Genomic DNA, 18,287 nt, shown 5'->3' on the forward strand with positions numbered 1-18,287 from the left:
AATGATCTTGACAATAATTATATTGAAAAAGATTATCCAATTTAAATAGCTAGTAGTTCTGTGAACAGTAGACCTCACGCAGTATTCTCATCCACAAGTACCTGATTGAAACTATAGACCTTATGGAAATACAGCAATAGACTGGCTTCTCCACACATCTGTGTAATCACTTGTCAGCTGATTTATGATGAATAATTCTATAGTCTGAATTTTCACTCTAATATTGGCCTATGAAGGAGACTCCTTTTTCCTATTATATTATCCTTGAAATGCAAAATTTCCAAAAACCTTGTATATAATTATGTCAACGCGCAATTTAAAAAGGAACATACTTGTCAAATTTCATGAAAATCTATTACCGCGTTTCGCAGTAAATGCGCAACATATAAACATTTGAACATTCAAATATTTAAACAACATCGCGAAAAAACGCATATTAGAACAAAGCCAATGATATACTGAATGTATAAAAAAAAACTCCAATGGAAAATTCGGAACCGTTTATGATCTGGAAAGAAAACAGAGTTTAGCACTTCAACAACCCATAACTTATTAGACCACTTAAAAATTTCAGTTGCCACTTTTCTCACTCAACAACTTGTTAATAACTGGATCCTTATAGATTCTATTAGATTGAACATATCTTATAATACACATGATGAACATACGTGTTTGTCAAGTACCGTTTAATCTAATAGAATCTATAAAGATTAAGTTATTAACATTTTATTAATAAATTGTTTAAACGCAGCTTTATAATGATCTAAACAATATTATATTGAAAACATTATCAAATTTGAATAAACATGAAAATGTGTATCGAACAGCCTTAATGAAACTAGTTGTTCGAAATGTTTTAAATAAAAGGTTAATTCATGTTTTTATATTGTTTTTAATAATAGAGTTTATGTACATGACCTATTTACCAACAATTATTTTGAATATTATATTATACTTCGAGCTGAAATTATCTCAGGTATTACCATGAGTATAATTTGGGGAAAGAATGAAAAAGTTCAACTCATATAGAGTGACACAGAATAACGGAAACTTTTAAAACGCCGTAAAACAGTGGGAAGGGAATAATGATTTTATTCAAACTAACGTACAGTTCGAGATTAGCCATTTGAGAATTATTAATAAAATCTACAACTTTTTGACAATTACCTCTTCAAGATGGCTTCCTCCTGCAAGAATACACTCTTGAAATCTGTGTTGATGATTGCTGCAACATTTCAGCTGGGATATTGTTAATTTCATTTTGAATTGTCTGTTATGATTCAACCACAGTTATTGGTCAAGTTGTGAAAAGTTTGATTTGAGATAGCTCCACAAACAAAAAATCGCAGGTGGACAGATCATGGGACCAGGAACGCAGATGTTGCAGCGATCAATGAGGAATCGTCAACACAGATTTCAAGAATGTATTCTTGCAGGAGGAAGCCATCTTGAAGAGGTAATTGTCAAAAAGTTGTAGATGTTATTAATAATTCTCAAATGGCAAGTCTTGAATTATACGTTAGTTGAATCATAACAGACAATTCAAAATGAAAATAACAATATCCCAGCTGAAATGTTGCAGTAATCATCAACACAGATTTCAAGAGTGTATTCGTACAGGAGGAAGCCATCTTAAAGAAGCAATTGTCAAAAAGTGATGGATGTTATTAATAATTCTTAAATGGCACGTCTTGAACTTAACATTAGTTTGAATAAAAACATTTTTCTCTTCCCACTAATGTTTTATGGCGTTTTTAAAAGTTCCCGTTATACTTTGTCACCCTGTATAAGTATAAATTATTGTTACTGCACTCAAAAGGTTTTTCTCACTCGCCTTCCAGCTCGTGAAAAATCTGTTCCTCTCGTGCAGTGATATGCCACTCACACTTAGACAAAACTCACACTTGGGCGACTGAGGTGGAGAAGAGACTGGACTCTAGTGGAGAGCATGTGTTTCCAAATGGTGACACTCAGACCAGTCGATTCTAGTCTCCGCGACGTCACCATTTCAAAACACATGCTCTCCACTAGAGTCCAGTCTCTTCTCCACCTGAGTCGCCGAAGTGTGAGTTGAGCCTTAAGAGTTCAAGATTCGAAAATAATCATTGAAGATTCTTTAAAATATTCTATTTTACTCATAAAGATGATTCTAGATTCGAAAATAACTGTTGAGGATTCTCTAAAATATTCTATTCTACTCATAAAATATGGGTTTTAGTTTATTGATTTGAATGCTTTTCCTGTTAGTAATGCGGAAGAGTTTGGAGTTTCACTACTGAAAAGTGTAAAACATTCTTTTCCTACAGTTACGTTGAAAAGTGGCCATTGCTGCACTGATTACAGAACGCAAAGAATCACTTTTCCGCTCTAGTGCGGCAAAAATTTTTCTGCACTCCAGATTTGCAACATGGCAACGCAAAATACTTAGTAGGTTATATGGAGCAACAGTGCAGCAAAATCAAAATGAAGTTGGTAACAGTGACTGCTGTGGCTGCTATAGTGAGCAACGAAGCACAACGCGCTAATTATTACTATTATATATTATAACCAACGACAACGAGGACTTAGGATTTAGGATTAAGGTTTTTATCAATAATAAAATTACACAGAAAAACATTTGATGGATTTCAGGCAATTTTACCCATAATTACCCACTTTTCATATTCAATGGTAACTGTAGGAAAAACTAATGTGAAATACGTGCGCAAAGTTCCTCTGCTGCACTCAAGAAACCATTCCGTAAACGTTTCTTTCGGTGCAGCAAACTGTCACTTTGCGCACTAGTTGCACAAATAACTATTGTAAGCTACTGTTTCAAAGTTAGAAATACAGGTAGCCTATAGTTTAAAAATTGAGGGAAATAATGATTTGGTCCACGTTATAATGGCAGTGAAGAAAGAAAGGAGAAAAACGTTGCCGATGCTCTGTCTTGTCAATGCCTTCTATAGACGGTAGCTGATACAGGTTTATTGATGTAATATTAACAGTTCATTCTCGTTTGAAACTAGTAGTTCAGAGAACAGTAGAATTCGCTACACTCACTACAATCACTTCTCACACACGCCCGCCTATTCACACACAAACACACATACAAAATTTGGATTTAGAGTATGATATAAATGCAATAGGATCGGTGGTGGACGCTGACAAATACAAGTTCTTTACATTTTTGAGCTGGGATGCACGGTTGAAGAGATAAAAAATCTGAACTAGAAATGTGGGTCTTTTGGGGGGTGGGGGGCAAATGATTGAATTATAAAAAAATCGAAATTTTCAACATATCATGTATGAAATAAGATCGCCTTGCAGCGCTGGAATAGTATATTTCGCACCTAGGGCCGAAAATGAGACTTTTCTGGCTCGAAATAGGTTTTCAAGTCCGAGGCCGTAGGCCGAGGACTAGAAAAGATTGAGAGCCAGAACACATTTTTGCCCATGGTGAGAACGTTATTTTTCGAAACACAGAAAAATAAACAATATAAATATGAGAATAATTTATTGTTTATTAGGCACTTCCGAAAGCAAAGGAAGGTCATAGCTCTAGCAAATCTGAGGTAATCTGAATATCAGGAAATTGTCGAAGTATTTTTATTTTTTAATCTGATTTGTCTAAATAACCTAAAAGATTATGTTCAATTATGTAAGGTTGAGTTTATACTTTTTATTCTTCCAATTGACAATAAGATGATTTTATTATAAATGTTTTGATTCTTGAATAATAAACACAAATAATGAAACATTTTTTGATCAGCTGTTTTAGCACTGAAATTTGGCCAATCTGAATGTCAACGTCAACAATGCTTGTTGTCGTTGACTTTGGAAGTTTAGGTTAGAAGTTCTATCCTACTCTGAAAATCGAATTTGAATAATTTATAATATATAAATCTATTCATCCAAATAAAATGATATTATCTTATTGCAGAATACTTATTCAACTCTAGAAGCATAAACTGATTCCATTTCATGAACCATTTTGTAAACACGTTAACATCAAATCAGAATCAGCTGACTTCAAGGTTATTTTACAGCCCTAGGGCCGTAAAACTTTTACCGGCCTGGTCAGAAAACAGTCATTTTCGGCCTCCATATGACGCACGAAAACCAGCTCATTACATCCAAGTGGGGCGAAAAATAACAGTTCCTTACACTTTTGAGCTAGGTTGCACGGCTGAAGAGATAAGAAATCTGAAACTTGAAATTTGTGACTTCTGGAGGGGGGGGGAACTATCGAATTCTAAATTTAAAAAATTTTGAACATGTGATATATGAAATAAGACCACCTTGGAGCGCTGAAGAATAAAGGTCCTCCACACTTTTGAGCTCGAAAGCACGGTTGAAAAGGTGAAAATCTGAAACTTGGATTGGGACTTGTAAAAAAAAAATCGAATTCCAAAAATTGGAAATTTTTCAACATGTGATACATGAAATAATAGCACCTTGAAGCGCTGATAAGAATGAGCCCAATTTGAACCTGATCTGATAAATTATTGAAAAGTTGGGTTGATTTTTAGGGGAAAATTTCCGAATAAAGGGCCGCCATCTTGGAACGGGGATGAATTTAAGAATTTTGAATACATGCGTTTCTGCGCCTTGTTTCAATGTACTTGTATACCAAATTTAATCCAAATTGGACCATAACTGCGGTACAAACAAACAAAACAAATGTCAATTGACTTGAAACATAGAATTCGCTTCGCTCATTCAATAATCAATTATATTTTATTAAACAAGCAATTATATTTCTCAATAATTTCATAATTGAGAAGAAATATTTTGTTAATTAAATTATTAATTCTATATTGTTGAATATGATCTGGCAACAGAGCAAAGCGAGACAGAGATAGCGCTACCGCTTTGTTGAATGATAGACAAGGATACGCAGATGTTGCAGCGATCAATGAGGAATCGTCAACACAGATTTCAAGAGTGTATTCGTGCAAGAGGAAGCCATCTTGAAGAAGTAATTGTCAAAAAGTGATAGATGTTATTAATAATTCTCAAATGGCACGTCTTGAACTTTACATTAGTTTGAATATAATCATTTTTCTCTTCCCACTAATGTTTTATGGCGTTTTTAAAAGTTCCCGTTATACTTTGTCACCCTGTATAAGTATAAATTATTGTTAATGCACTCGAAAGGTTTTTCTCACTCGCCTTCCAGCTCGTGAAAAATCTGTTCCTCTCGTGCAGTGATATGCCACTCCCACTTAGACAAAACTCACACTTCGGCGACTCAGGTGGAGAAGAGACTGGACTCTAGTGGAGAGCATGTGTTTCCAAATGGTGACACTCAGACCAGTCGATTCTAGTCTCCGCGACGTCACCATTTGGAAACACATGCTCTCCACAAGAGTCCAGTCTCTTCTCCACCTGAGTCGCCTAAGTGTGAGTTGAGCTTTAGAGTTCTAGATTCGAAAATAATTATTGAAGATTCTTCAAAATATTCTATTTTACTCATAAAATATGGGTTTTAGTTTATTGATTTGAATGCTTTTCAAAGTTAGAAATGCGGAAGAGTTTGGAATTTCACCACTGAAAAGTGTAAAACATTCTTTGTAAGCTACTGTTTCAAAGTTAGAAATACAGGTAGCCTATAGTTTAAAAATGGAGGGAAATAATGATATCTATAATGAGGTCCAAGTTATAATGGCAGTGGAGAAAGATAGGGGATCAACGGTGCCGATGCTCTGTCTTATCAATGCCTTCTATAGACGGTAGCTGATACAGCTTTATTGATGTAATATTAACTGTTCATTCTCGTTTAAAATAATCAATTATATTTTATTAAGCAAGAAATTACATTCTTCAATGATTTCTCAATGCATTTTCATAATCAAGATTGAATATTTTGTTAATTAATTATCAATTTTACATTGTTGAAATATGATCTGGCAACAGAGCAAAGCGAAAAAGAGATAGCGCTACCGCTTTGTTGAATGATAGACAAGGATAGCAATACCTTTGCCAATCAAACATTGCAATTATTTATTTATTTATTTATTAGATAGAGCGAACAATACAATAGTTCGAAAAGAAAAAACAGGCTATTGCCCAAAACTTCTTCTTCAATTTCCTTCTATTATAACGTGGACCTCACTATAGAATACTTTTAAATCAAATAAAATACTAAGAAATTGTCAAAACCACAGATTTATTGATAGTTAGAAAATTAATTTCTAACTATCAATAAATCTGTGGTTTTTGACAATTTCTTAGTCTTTCTATTCAATATGAATAATTACCACAATATCAACTTCTCAACTACACAAAAAGAAAAAATAGAATAACTTCTACATCATCGAAATCTGACTATCTTCTTCTGAAATTATTAGAGACCTTTAAATATTTGAATAAAAAGCAACACAAAATGAAATAAAACCGAAACCAAATAAAAAAGAGCAGAACAAATAAAACAATAAAAATTCAATAAAAACACAAATTTATTAAATTTTTCCAATTGGAACTACAAATTTATTGCACCAATAAAATAAGGAAAAGATACAGCAACAAAGCAAGAATATAAACATAATGGTAATAGTGTGGTAAAATAATAATAAATATGATGAAGAAAATAACAAAAAATTACCAATAATACTAATCTATAATAATAGCATAGAGAAACAATAGCGTGAGTAGATATCCCATGGTATAGGGCGTTTATGTTGCAACTTTTACTGTTCATCTCAAGCCGATTACTGTCGATTTTTACTGTTTTGTTGGGGTGAGAGTGTATGAACGGCACAGTATGAGAGACTACGAGCGTCACACTGCTTCACGGGAAAGAACTACGTTGACTATTGGCTTGAGATAACAGTAAAAGTTGCGACATAAACGCCCTATACCATGGGATATCTATGCTATCGTTTCTCTATGATATTACCAATAACACTAATCTATATAATAGGAATACAAACCATGGATAGAAATATGCTAAGGGGAATTATTGCAAACTTGAGATAGATATAAAAATTGACCTTCAAATAATTTATTTTGAAGTTTATATTTCCATTTTTAAATGTGTTAAGAATTTTTCGATAGTTGTTGGCACAAAAATTTAGAACCCAATGGATGATTGTAACAATTTTCTACTAGACATTCATCTATATTTTATACATTTTGGTGGTTTCAAACTAACTAAAAATGATGGTGAAAAATTGCCTACACATCATACTAGAGTACTAGAAATAATCTATAATATAACACAGACATACAGACCCATTACAAATAGAATAGAAAAGAGTACAGTACTTCCTTGTAGTATAGAAAATTATTTAGTTTTCAGAAATTTTAATAAAATCCGTTCCTAACATAACTCTTTACTGTGAATATAACAAGCTGAGTGCCGGTTGCACAAAAGCCGGTTAAATTTTAACCGTGATCAATTTCACGAGAACCAATCAGAGAAACCTTCCTTTTCAAAAAGCCTTTGATTCTCGTGAAATTAAGCTTGATTAAAATTTAATCGGCTTTTGTGCACCCGGGCCTGAAACTTTGAGAAAATATCAGTGTTGCCAAATTGTGCAAAATTTCAATCTTTCCATGCAAGCCCATATGATCAGATATATTCAAATTGGCAACTCTGCATCGACTGTGTTGCCAAATTGAATACATCCTGTCATATGGGCTTGTATGGAAAGATTGAAATTTTGCACAATTTGGCAACACGGATATTTTGTCCAAGCCTCAACTTATTCTGTTTATAGTATAATAACACAATTTCTAGAGAAGTTTCAGCTACAACAAATTATTCTATTTCGAAAGAAATTGTATTTTTTGGCAACAATTCGAAGAACACATTATAAAAATTAATGATTGATAAAGTTATTTTTTAGAGAAAATTTTGAAAATCTTCTTCTTCTTCTCAATCTTCTCCTTCTTCGACTTCTCCTCCTCCTTCTTCTCTCTCTCTTTCTTCTTCTCCTCCTTCTCTTTCTGGTCCTAGCCTCGTCATAGAAACTATATTCTAATCTCACAAACTAACCTAGCAACAGATAACCTTACCTTCCTCTTCCTCTTCTCCTCCTCCTTCTCACACTATCTCTCTCTATCTTTTTCTCCTTCTCTCTGGTCCTAGCCTCTTCATATAAACTAAATTCTTATCTCTCAAACATAACCTAACAACAGAAACCTAATTCAATCTTAATTCTCTTCTTCTTCATTTTTTCCTCCTATTTGTCTCTCTCCTCTTCTTCTTCTTATTCATATTCTCCTCCTCCTTCTTCTCTCTCTTTCTTCTTCACTTCCTTCTCTTTCTAGTCCTAGCCTTTTCATATAAAAATAACATTCTAATTTTACAAACATAATCTAACCACAGAAACCTAATCCAATATTATTTCTCTTTTTCTTCATCTTCTCTCTCTCCCCTTCTTCATCTTCTGCTCCTCCTTCTTCACTCTCTCTTTCTTCTTCTCTTTTTGTTCCTAGCCTCTTCATAGCAACTATATTCTAATCTCACAGACTAACCTAACAACAGAAACTCAAGTTAACCTCCTCTTTCTCCTTCTCTTCCTTATCTCTCTTTCTTCTTCTCCTCCTTCTCTTTTTGGTCCTAGCCTCTTCATATAACCAACATTCTAATCTCACAAACATAACCTAACAACAGAAACCCAAGTTAAACTTCTCCACTTCCTCCTCCTCCACCTCTTTCTTTTTCTCCTCCTACTCCTCCCCCTCCTTCTCCTTCTCCTCCTCCTCCTTTTATTTCTACACCTAACCTTTTCTTCAAATAAACAATACCAACCTTCAAAAACATAACTTGAAAACACAAACACAACCTAACAAGAGAAACAAAACCTTTCCTAACCTAACCTAACCACATACATCACCTATCCACTCCTCCACCTCCTTCTCTCCTCTCCTCTTCATCTTTTTCATCATCTTCTACTCCTCCTTCTCTCTTCATCTCTCTCTTCTTCTCCTCCTTCTCTTTTTGGTCCTAGCCTCTTCATATAAACAACATTCTAATCTCACAAACATAACCTAACAACAGAAACTCTAGTTAACCTTCTCCACTTCCTCCTCCTCCACCTCTTTCTTCTTCACCTCCTCCTCCTCCTTCTCCTTCTATTTCTACACCTAACCTCCTCTTCAAAGAAACAATCCCAACCTTGAAAACATAACTTAACAATAATAAAACAAAGATATTGTCAAATTTCTCTGAACATTTATTAAAAACTTTAAAACATAACCATGGTTTCACGTTTAGCAACGCATCATCAGCTGTATTGAGGAATGAGGATACAGAAACATTCTTAACCTAATCCTAGAATATTTCTGTATCCTCATTCCTCAATACAGCTGATTATGCGTTGCTAAGCGTGAAACCATGGTTCTGTTTTCAAGTTTTTAATAAATGTTCAGTGAAATTTGACAATATCTTTGTTTTCTTATTGTTAAGAGATTTCACAACATCACCATCAATTCTACAAACTTTATTAATAACTTAACAACACAAACACAACCTAACAAGATAAACAAAACCTTTTCTAACCTAACCTAACCACATACCTCACCTACCCACTCCTCCACCTCCCACCGTCACCTCCTCCTCGCCCTCCTCCTCGCCCTCCTCCTGAGCCAGGTTGAGGTTGGTTAGCAGAGGCACAGAACTCACTTCGCCCGGCGACGGGCTAGGACTGCTGGCAACTGTCGAAGATGACGACTCTAGCTCCAGATTAGGGAATATCTGAGTGAGTATGAAGTAGGCAACGTCTGGATTGTTCCAGTAACCGGTGTGTGACGTCATCGCGCTCCAGTAGGAGATACCGACCACCGAGGAACGCAGGACATAGTCGAGACGGTGTTCTAGACCTGGACAAAATACAGAAAATTTTTCACTTGCAATACAGAAGATGTAAAAGTAAAATTCAATCAATACAGAAAATGTTGAAGTAAATAGTAAATATTTCGTACCTAGAGCAGAAAATGAGATTTTTCCGGCTCGAAATCGGTTTTCAAGTCCGAGGCCGTAGGCCGAGGACTAGAAAAGATTGAGAGCCGGAAAAACATTTTTGCCCGTGGTGCGAACGCTATTTTTCGCCACACACAAAAATAAAACAATATATATAAATATATGAATAATTGTTTATTAGACACTTCCGAAAGCAAAACTGGAAGGTCATATCTCTAGCAAATCTGAGGTAATCTGAATATCAGGAAATTGTCCAAGTATTTTTATTTATTATTCTGATTTGTCTAAATAACCTAAAGATGATGTTCAATTATGTGGGAGGTTGAGTTTATACTTTTTTATTCTTTCAAATGACAATAAGATGATATTATTATAAATGTTTTGATTCTTGAATAATGAAACGTTTTTTGATCAGCTATTTGAGCACACTCGAAATTTGGCCAATCTAAATGTCAACGTCAACAATGCTTGTTGTCGACTGCGGGTTTAGCTTAGAAGTTCTATCCTACTCTGAAAATCGAATTTGAATAGTTTATAATATATCTTATCTGTATTTCATTCATCCAAATAAAATGATAGTATCTTATTGTAGAATACTTTATTCAATTCTAGAAGCATAAACTGATTCCGTTTCATAAACTATTTTGTAAACACGTTCACATCAAATCAGAATCAGCTGACGTAAAAATTTTACCGGCCTGGTCTGAAAACAATCATTTTCGGCCTCCATATGACGCACGAAAACCAGCTCATTACATCCAAGTGGGGCGAAAAATTATATTTCAATACAGAAAATGTTGAAGTAAAATTCAACTTGACCTTCCGGCAGTCGCGCTGTTGTAAAAAGTACAACAGTGTCAGTTTTTTTGCTGCATGAAACTATTGAATGGGGTGGTGTCAGTGAATGAGTCACCTATGCATTCCAAAACTTTCCCCCCCCCATCACTCCACTGAGTTGCAGTATCAACCGAGCAATGGTTCAGTCTTCAGGTGCCATTTAGTCGCCACAGTGCATAAGATAGGGAAAGACTGTATACGGCGACTGAAAACGAACCAATAACACAGAATTGATGGCTTTGCTTGATGTACCTTATTGGGCTTTGAAATGGTAATCATCCAAATGTTCATAGGCGTAAAATAATTCAAGAAGATGGAAAAAGTAAAAATTATACAATTAATTAATATGTTTTGACAGTAAACAGAGTACATAACACTTGGAAAATTGAATGTTGTACAAAATACAACACGCGACTGATCGTGTGATTGAGAAGGGCGCGACTACAGGAAGGTTAAATATAGAAAATGTAAAAGTAAAATTCAATTTCAATACAGAAAATTTACAGGATGTAGGCAAAGATAAAATATAAAAGATCTTATTAAAGAGATATCCCTTGTTTCTAGAACTCATTCAAAGTTTGGAAGTTTAGTATCAAATTGTGGTGTTGTGTATCAAGTTGAGATGATACTGTATCATTTGTGGTGATTCGGTATCATTTTGTGTTGATACTATATCATTTATGGTAATATGCCATGGTAAAGGACTGTTAAGTTGCAAATGTGAGTGTTAACTGAAGCCGATAGTCCTAGTAGTTGTTTTTGGTGAAGCTATGTGACGCTGGTAGTCTCTCATACTGTGCCCTTCTTACACTCCCAACAACACACTAATAATAGACAGTGTATAATAGACAGTGTATAGGGTGTCTATGTTGCAAATGTGAGTGTTAACTGAAGCCGATAGTCCTAGTAGTTATTTTTGGTGAAGCTATGTGACGCTGGTAGTCTCTCATACTGTGCCCTTCTTACACTCTTACACTCCCAACAACACACTAATATAGACAGTGTATAGGGTGTCTATGTTGCAAATGTGAGTGTTAACTGAAGCCGTAGGCCGAGGACTAGAAAAGATTGAGAGCCGGAAAAACATTTTTGCCCGTGGTGCGAACGCTATTTTTCGCCACACACAAAATAAACAATATATATAAATATATGAATAATTGTTTATTAGACACTTCCGAAAGCAAAACTGGAAGGTCATATCTCTAGCAAATCTGAGGTAATCTGAATATCAGGAAATTGTCCAAGTATTTTTATTTATTATTCTGATTTGTCTAAATAACCTAAAAGATGATGTTCAATTATGTGGGAGGTTGAGTTTATACTTTTTATTATTCTTTCAAATGACAATAAGATGATATTATTATAAATGTTTTGATTCTTGAATAATGAAACGTTTTTTGATCAGCTATTTGAGCACACTCGAAATTTGGCCAATCTAAATGTCAACGTCAACAATGCTTGTTGTCGACTGCGGGTTTAGCTTAGAAGTTCTATCCTACTCTGAAAATCGAATTTGAATAGTTTATAATATATCTTATCTGTATTTCATTCATCCAAATAAAATGATAGTATCTTATTGTAGAATACTTTATTCAATTCTAGAAGCATAAACTGATTCCGTTTCATAAACTATTTTGTAAACACGTTCACATCAAATCAGAATCAGCTGACGTAAAAATTTTACCGGCCTGGTCTGAAAACAATCATTTTCGGCCTCCATATGACGCACGAAAACCAGCTCATTACATCCAAGTGGGGCGAAAAATTATATTTCAATACAGAAAATGTTGAAGTAAAATTCAACTTGACCTTCCGGCAGTCGCGCTGTTGTAAAAAGTACAACAGTGTCAGTTTTTTTGCTGCATGAAACTATTGAATGGGGTGGTGTCAGTGAATGAGTCACCTATGCATTCCAAAACTTTCCCCCCCCCATCACTCCACTGAGTTGCAGTATCAACCGAGCAATGGTTCAGTCTTCAGGTGCCATTTAGTCGCCACAGTGCATAAGATAGGGAAAGACTGTATACGGCGACTGAAAACGAACCAATAACACAGAATTGATGGCTTTGCTTGATGTACCTTATTGGGCTTTGAAATGGTAATCATCCAAATGTTCATAGGCGTAAAATAATTCAAGAAGATGGAAAAAGTAAAAATTATACAATTAATTAATATGTTTTGACAGTAAACAGAGTACATACACTTGGAAAATTGAATGTTGTACAAAATACAACACGCGACTGATCGTGTGATTGAGAAGGGCGCGACTACAGGAAGGTTAAATATAGAAAATGTAAAAGTAAATTCAATTTCAATACAAAAATTTACAGGATGTAGGCAAAGATAAAATATAAAAGATCTTATTAAAGAGATATCCCTTGTTTCTAGAACTCATTCAAAGTTTGGAAGTTTAGTATCAAATTGTGGTGTTGTGTATCAAGTTGAGATGATACTGTATCATTTGTGGTGATTCGGTATCATTTTGTGTTGATACTATATCATTTATGGTAATTGCCATGGTAAAGGACTGTTAAGTTGCAAATGTGAGTGTTAACTGAAGCCGATAGTCCTAGTAGTTGTTTTTGGTGAAGCTATGTGACGCTGGTAGTCTCTCATACTGTGCCCTTCTTACACTCCCAACAACACACTAATAATAGACAGTGTATAATAGACAGTGTATAGGGTGTCTATGTTGCAAATGTGAGTGTTAACTGAAGCCGATAGTCCTAGTAGTTATTTTTGGTGAAGCTATGTGACGCTGGTAGTCTCTCATACTGTGCCCTTCTTACACTCTTACACTCCCAACACACACTAATATAGACAGTGTATAGGGTGTCTATGTTGCAAATGTGAGTGTTAACTGAAGCCGATAGTCCTAGTAGTTGTTTTTGGTGAAGCTATGTGACGCTGGTAGTCTCTCATACTGTGCCCTTCTACACTCTCACACTCCCAACAACACACTAATAATAGACAGTGTATAGGGTGTCTATGTTGCAAATGTGAGTGTTAACTGAAGCCGATAGTCCTAGTAGTTGTTTTTTGGTGAAGCTATGTGACGCTGGTAGTCTCTCATACTGTGCCCTTCTTACACTCTTACACTCCCAACAACACACTAATAATAGACAGTGTATAGGGTGTCTATGTTGCAAATGTGAGTGTTAACTGAAGCCGATAGTCCTAGTAGTTGTTTTTGGTGAAGCTATGTGACGCTGGTAGTCTCTCATACTGTGCCCTTCTTACACTCCCAACAACACACCAATAATAGACAGTGTATAGGGTGTCTATGTTGCAAATGTGAGTGTTAACTGAAGCCGATAGTCCTAGTAGTTGTTTTTGGTGAAGCTATGTGACGCTGGTAGTCTCTCATACTGTGCCCTTCTTACACTCTTACACTCCCAACAACACACTAATAATAGACAGTGTATAGGGTGTCTATGTTGCAAATGTGAGTGTTAACTGAAGCCGATAGTCCTAGTAGTGTGTTTTGGTGAAGCTATGTGACGCTGGTAGTCTCTCATACTGTGCCCTTCTTACACTCTTACACTCCCAACAACACACCAATAATAGACAGTGTATAGGGTGTCTATGTTGCAAATGTGAGTGTTAACTGAAGCCGATAGTCCTAGTAGTTGTTTTTGGTGAAGCTATGTGACGCTGGTAGTCTCTCATACTGTGCCCTTCTTACACTCTTACACTCCCAACAACACACTAATAATAGACAGTGTATAGGGTGTCTATGTTGCAAATGTGAGTGTTAACTGAAGCCGATAGTCCTAGTAGTTGTTTTTGGTGAAGCTATGTGACGTTTGTCGGTCTGCTTCAGAAACACTCTGTACCCTGATACATTTTTTATAATTTAATTTTCAAGTTTTTACCTTGAGTTGGTGAATCAACCTGTTGTGGTGAACTAGTTCCGCCATCTTGGTTTTTATGACCGCGCACCAGACTCCATATGCTCCATCCTCGTTCTAGAAAGAAATGAAATTTTTAAACCAATACAACCACATAAATTAGAGCCTGTTTATAATCTGAAACGACCCACTCCATTCAAGTAATGTGTCCTCGAAGATATCACTGTTTTTTAAAACTATATAAAATGAACTTTTTCCTACAGTTACGGTACCTTGAAAAGTGACCATTCCTGCACTGATTACAGAACGCAAAGAATCACTTTTCCGCTCTAGTGCGCAAGATATTACTTTGCGTACTCTTAATACTTTGTGTATTATCTTGCAGCCATCCCAATCAGCTGTTGAAACTGTTGGCGTGTGTTTTGAATGAAAATTCGTTCTATCTATATTATTTCTGATTTACAAATCAATAAAAATGAGAACAAACTCATTAAATTATACATTTTGCATATTATTAATTATTTTAAATAATATTTTTTTCCTACAGATACCTTGAAAAGTGACCATTTCTGCACTGATTGCAGGCCGCAAAGAATCACTTTTCCGCACTAGTACGCAAAGTGAGTACTTTGCGTACTCCAGATTTGCAGCATGACAATGCAAAATAGTTAGTAGGTTATATGGAGCACCAGTGCAGGAAAATCAAAATTAAGTTGGTAATACTGATAGTGAGGCCCACGTTATAATGGCAGTGGAGAAAAGCATTGCCTTGCCATTATGTGCCTTGATTATAGTCATTTCAATGCATATTTATTTATTTATTTATTTATTTATTTTCATCCACTGACCACCTGATAAGGGGTATAAGGATATGTCAATTTTTCATTAGTCAAACATAAAATGTTATCATCTACCTACGTAAACCTCCATTTTGAGGTTTATAATAATTTCTATACTCCCCACTGAGTAAGCGCAAATGGACAGCAACTCTTTTTTTAATAAAAATCTGAAAACCTTTCCAGAAGTATCTTTTATGTGAGAGGGCAATATTTGTACATCCGGATACCTGAACTTCTTACACCTCTCTCATACATAGCACTTTGATGAGCATCTTCTCTTAAATTATTTCTGAATCTGGTTGGATATTGATGAAATGTTTCGCCTGTATTTAATTCGTTTATGTGTTTCTTTATAAAGCAGACTGTTTCTAGGATATATTGACTTGGGAGTGGTAGAATACCAAGTGCTTTAAAGTAGGGCCGACAACTTGTTCTAATTGATTCTCCCATCATCATCCTCAATGCCCACTTCTGCAATCTGAACACTTCCACTACACTACTAGAATTTCCCCAAAAAATTATTCCATAGTTAAATGGGAGTGGAACAAAGCGAAATATACACTCTTCAGAGCCATTGAATCAAGAGAAGTTTTCAGGTTTCTCAGAACAAAAATTGCTGAGATTAGTTTTGTTTTCAGGCTATCCAGATGGGGTCTCCAAGAAAGATCAGAGTCAATCACCACCCCAAGTACTCTATACTATTTACAGATTCTATTTTATGACCATCAATTTTCAAGCTGCCTTCTTTAGTAGTTCGGAAAGGTATTTCTTTAGTTTTATCCTTATTCAAAATCAACATATTGGCTGATAGCCATTTTTGTATTTAATAGGGCTGTTTTGCTCTCTAGTTCAGCATTTGGCTGGCTATTGCTTTTCAGTAAGATGCTTACATCGTCCGCATACAAAACACTCCTAGCTGGATCAAGGTAGGAGGCAAGTCATTTATATAGAGAACAAAAAGCAGGGGGCCGAGTACTGATCCCTGGGGGACCCCACTTCTTGTTCTCATCCAATCAGAATGACACTCATATAAGTGGGAGTCAATAACAACCTGCTGATACCTTTATCAAAATATGAAAAGAACCATCTAAGGACAGCGCCATCAAATCCATACAGTTGCAGCTTGTTCATCATGATCTCAACATTTACCAGGTCGAAAGCTTTTGAGAGATCTGCTATCAACCCATACACTTTCATTTTTTTATCCACAGATGACAATATTTCATCTACAACCGAGAAAAGTGCATCGTTTATTGAGAAACCTGGCCGGAAACCAAATTGATTAGATGACAACAACCTATTTGACTCAGATACTCTCTCATTCTTCAAGCACTACATATTCCAAGATTTTTAGGAAAACAGGAGTGTTAGCGATAGCCTATGGAGCTCCTTTCTGCCTTTTTTATAAGTAGGAATTATTTTTGAAAATTTCAATTTTGATGGTACTGACCCTGAGTCATAGAGCTATTAAAAATAAATTGTTAGCGGCTTTAATATATTTTCTGCTGATTTTTTTACCAGGTAGTTTGATATATTGAAACAATCGCAGGAATTTTTATTTTTTAAGGATGTAATTATTTCTTTTAATTCTTCACAACTTAAAGGCTTAAAGATTGAGAACCTCTGTTTACTTTTAAGATTCATATTGAATACTGAACGATAATCCATATATCATTTTTCTAGGAGTAAATTTTGTATTTTTATGGTGCATTAATAAAATAATTGTTCAATATATCAGCAGCCTCTTTTCCTCTTTTGATATTCCCTATTTCATTAGCAATGCACATATCTGAGGTGAATTCCTGGTTTTTCGCTGATTCAAGCCTAACCAACTTCCTAACTTGATTAGAAGAATTTTTTATATAAATACATAACATAAACCCCCTTCAAGCAGTCAGATAGATTTTCAATATCAATTATTCACGTATTCTATTCTATTCAATTGAATTACTAATCATTATAATTGAATATATTATTCAATTTTAATAAATTAAGGTTTTTATTAATAATAAAATTACACAGAAAAACATTTGATGGATTTCAGGGAATTTTACCCATAATTACCCACTTTTCATATTCAATGGTAACTGTAGGAAAAATTTAATGTGAAATATGTGCACAAAGTTCGTTTGCTGCACTCAAGAAACCATTCCTCCCTCGCCTTCGGCTCGGGCGTAAACGTTTCTTTCGGTGCATCAAACTGTCACTTTGCGCACTAGTTGCACAAATAACTATTTTCACTTTTTGCTATTAGAAAAAACGAGTAGCAGTCAGATATTTGACAATAAATGAATTAATCACTCACTGTGACAACGAGATCTTTCGGCAGGTCCGCCATCTTCTTGGTTGTACTCATAGACAAGTAGAAGGATAGGATGGCAATTTTTAGTGTGCTGTTGGTGTCTATTGGGTTTGTTGTGGCTGAGAAGGTATTCAAAGAGGATGTGGGATTTGAAGTTGGTTTGTTCGTTTAATATACATTGTCTATTGCTTTTAAATTGGGTGTATATCTCAATATATCTATGAGTACAACCAAGAAGATGGCGGACCTGTCGAAAGATCTCGTTGTCACAGTGAGTGATTTATTCATTTATTGTCAAATATCTGACTGCTAGTAGTTTTTTCTAAAAGCAAAAAGTGATTTATTAATAAGCAGTTCGTGATGGAAAACAACATTGAAGAACTTTTTTTCATTCAAATAATAATCAGCTATGCTTTTAGAATTAAGTTTGTTTTTCGGTAATTCTTCAAAATTATTAAATTTTCAATATGTGAATATTTCTTATTTTAGTTATATTAATGTGAAATATTTCTTCTATGTTCAATTTTGAAGAATCTAAATTTGAAAAT

At 34.9% G+C, this 18,287-nt stretch overlaps 1 long non-coding RNA gene across 1 annotated transcript; it reads right to left on the bottom strand.

The window, feature by feature from the left end:
• Positions 1 to 8,382: 8,382 nt before the first annotated feature.
• On the bottom strand, positions 8,383 to 9,527 carry LOC120355975. The gene is made up of 2 exons (XR_005573880.1): positions 9,028 to 9,527; positions 8,383 to 8,640 (listed from the first exon to the last, which is right to left on the bottom strand). It is a non-coding gene; the product is annotated as an uncharacterized LOC120355975 (long non-coding RNA).
• Positions 9,528 to 18,287: the final 8,760 nt, after the last annotated feature.

The sequence above is a fragment of the Nilaparvata lugens genome, unplaced genomic scaffold (assembly GCF_014356525.2).
Source record: "Nilaparvata lugens isolate BPH unplaced genomic scaffold, ASM1435652v1 scaffold5414, whole genome shotgun sequence".
NCBI lineage: Eukaryota > Metazoa > Arthropoda > Insecta > Hemiptera > Delphacidae > Nilaparvata > Nilaparvata lugens.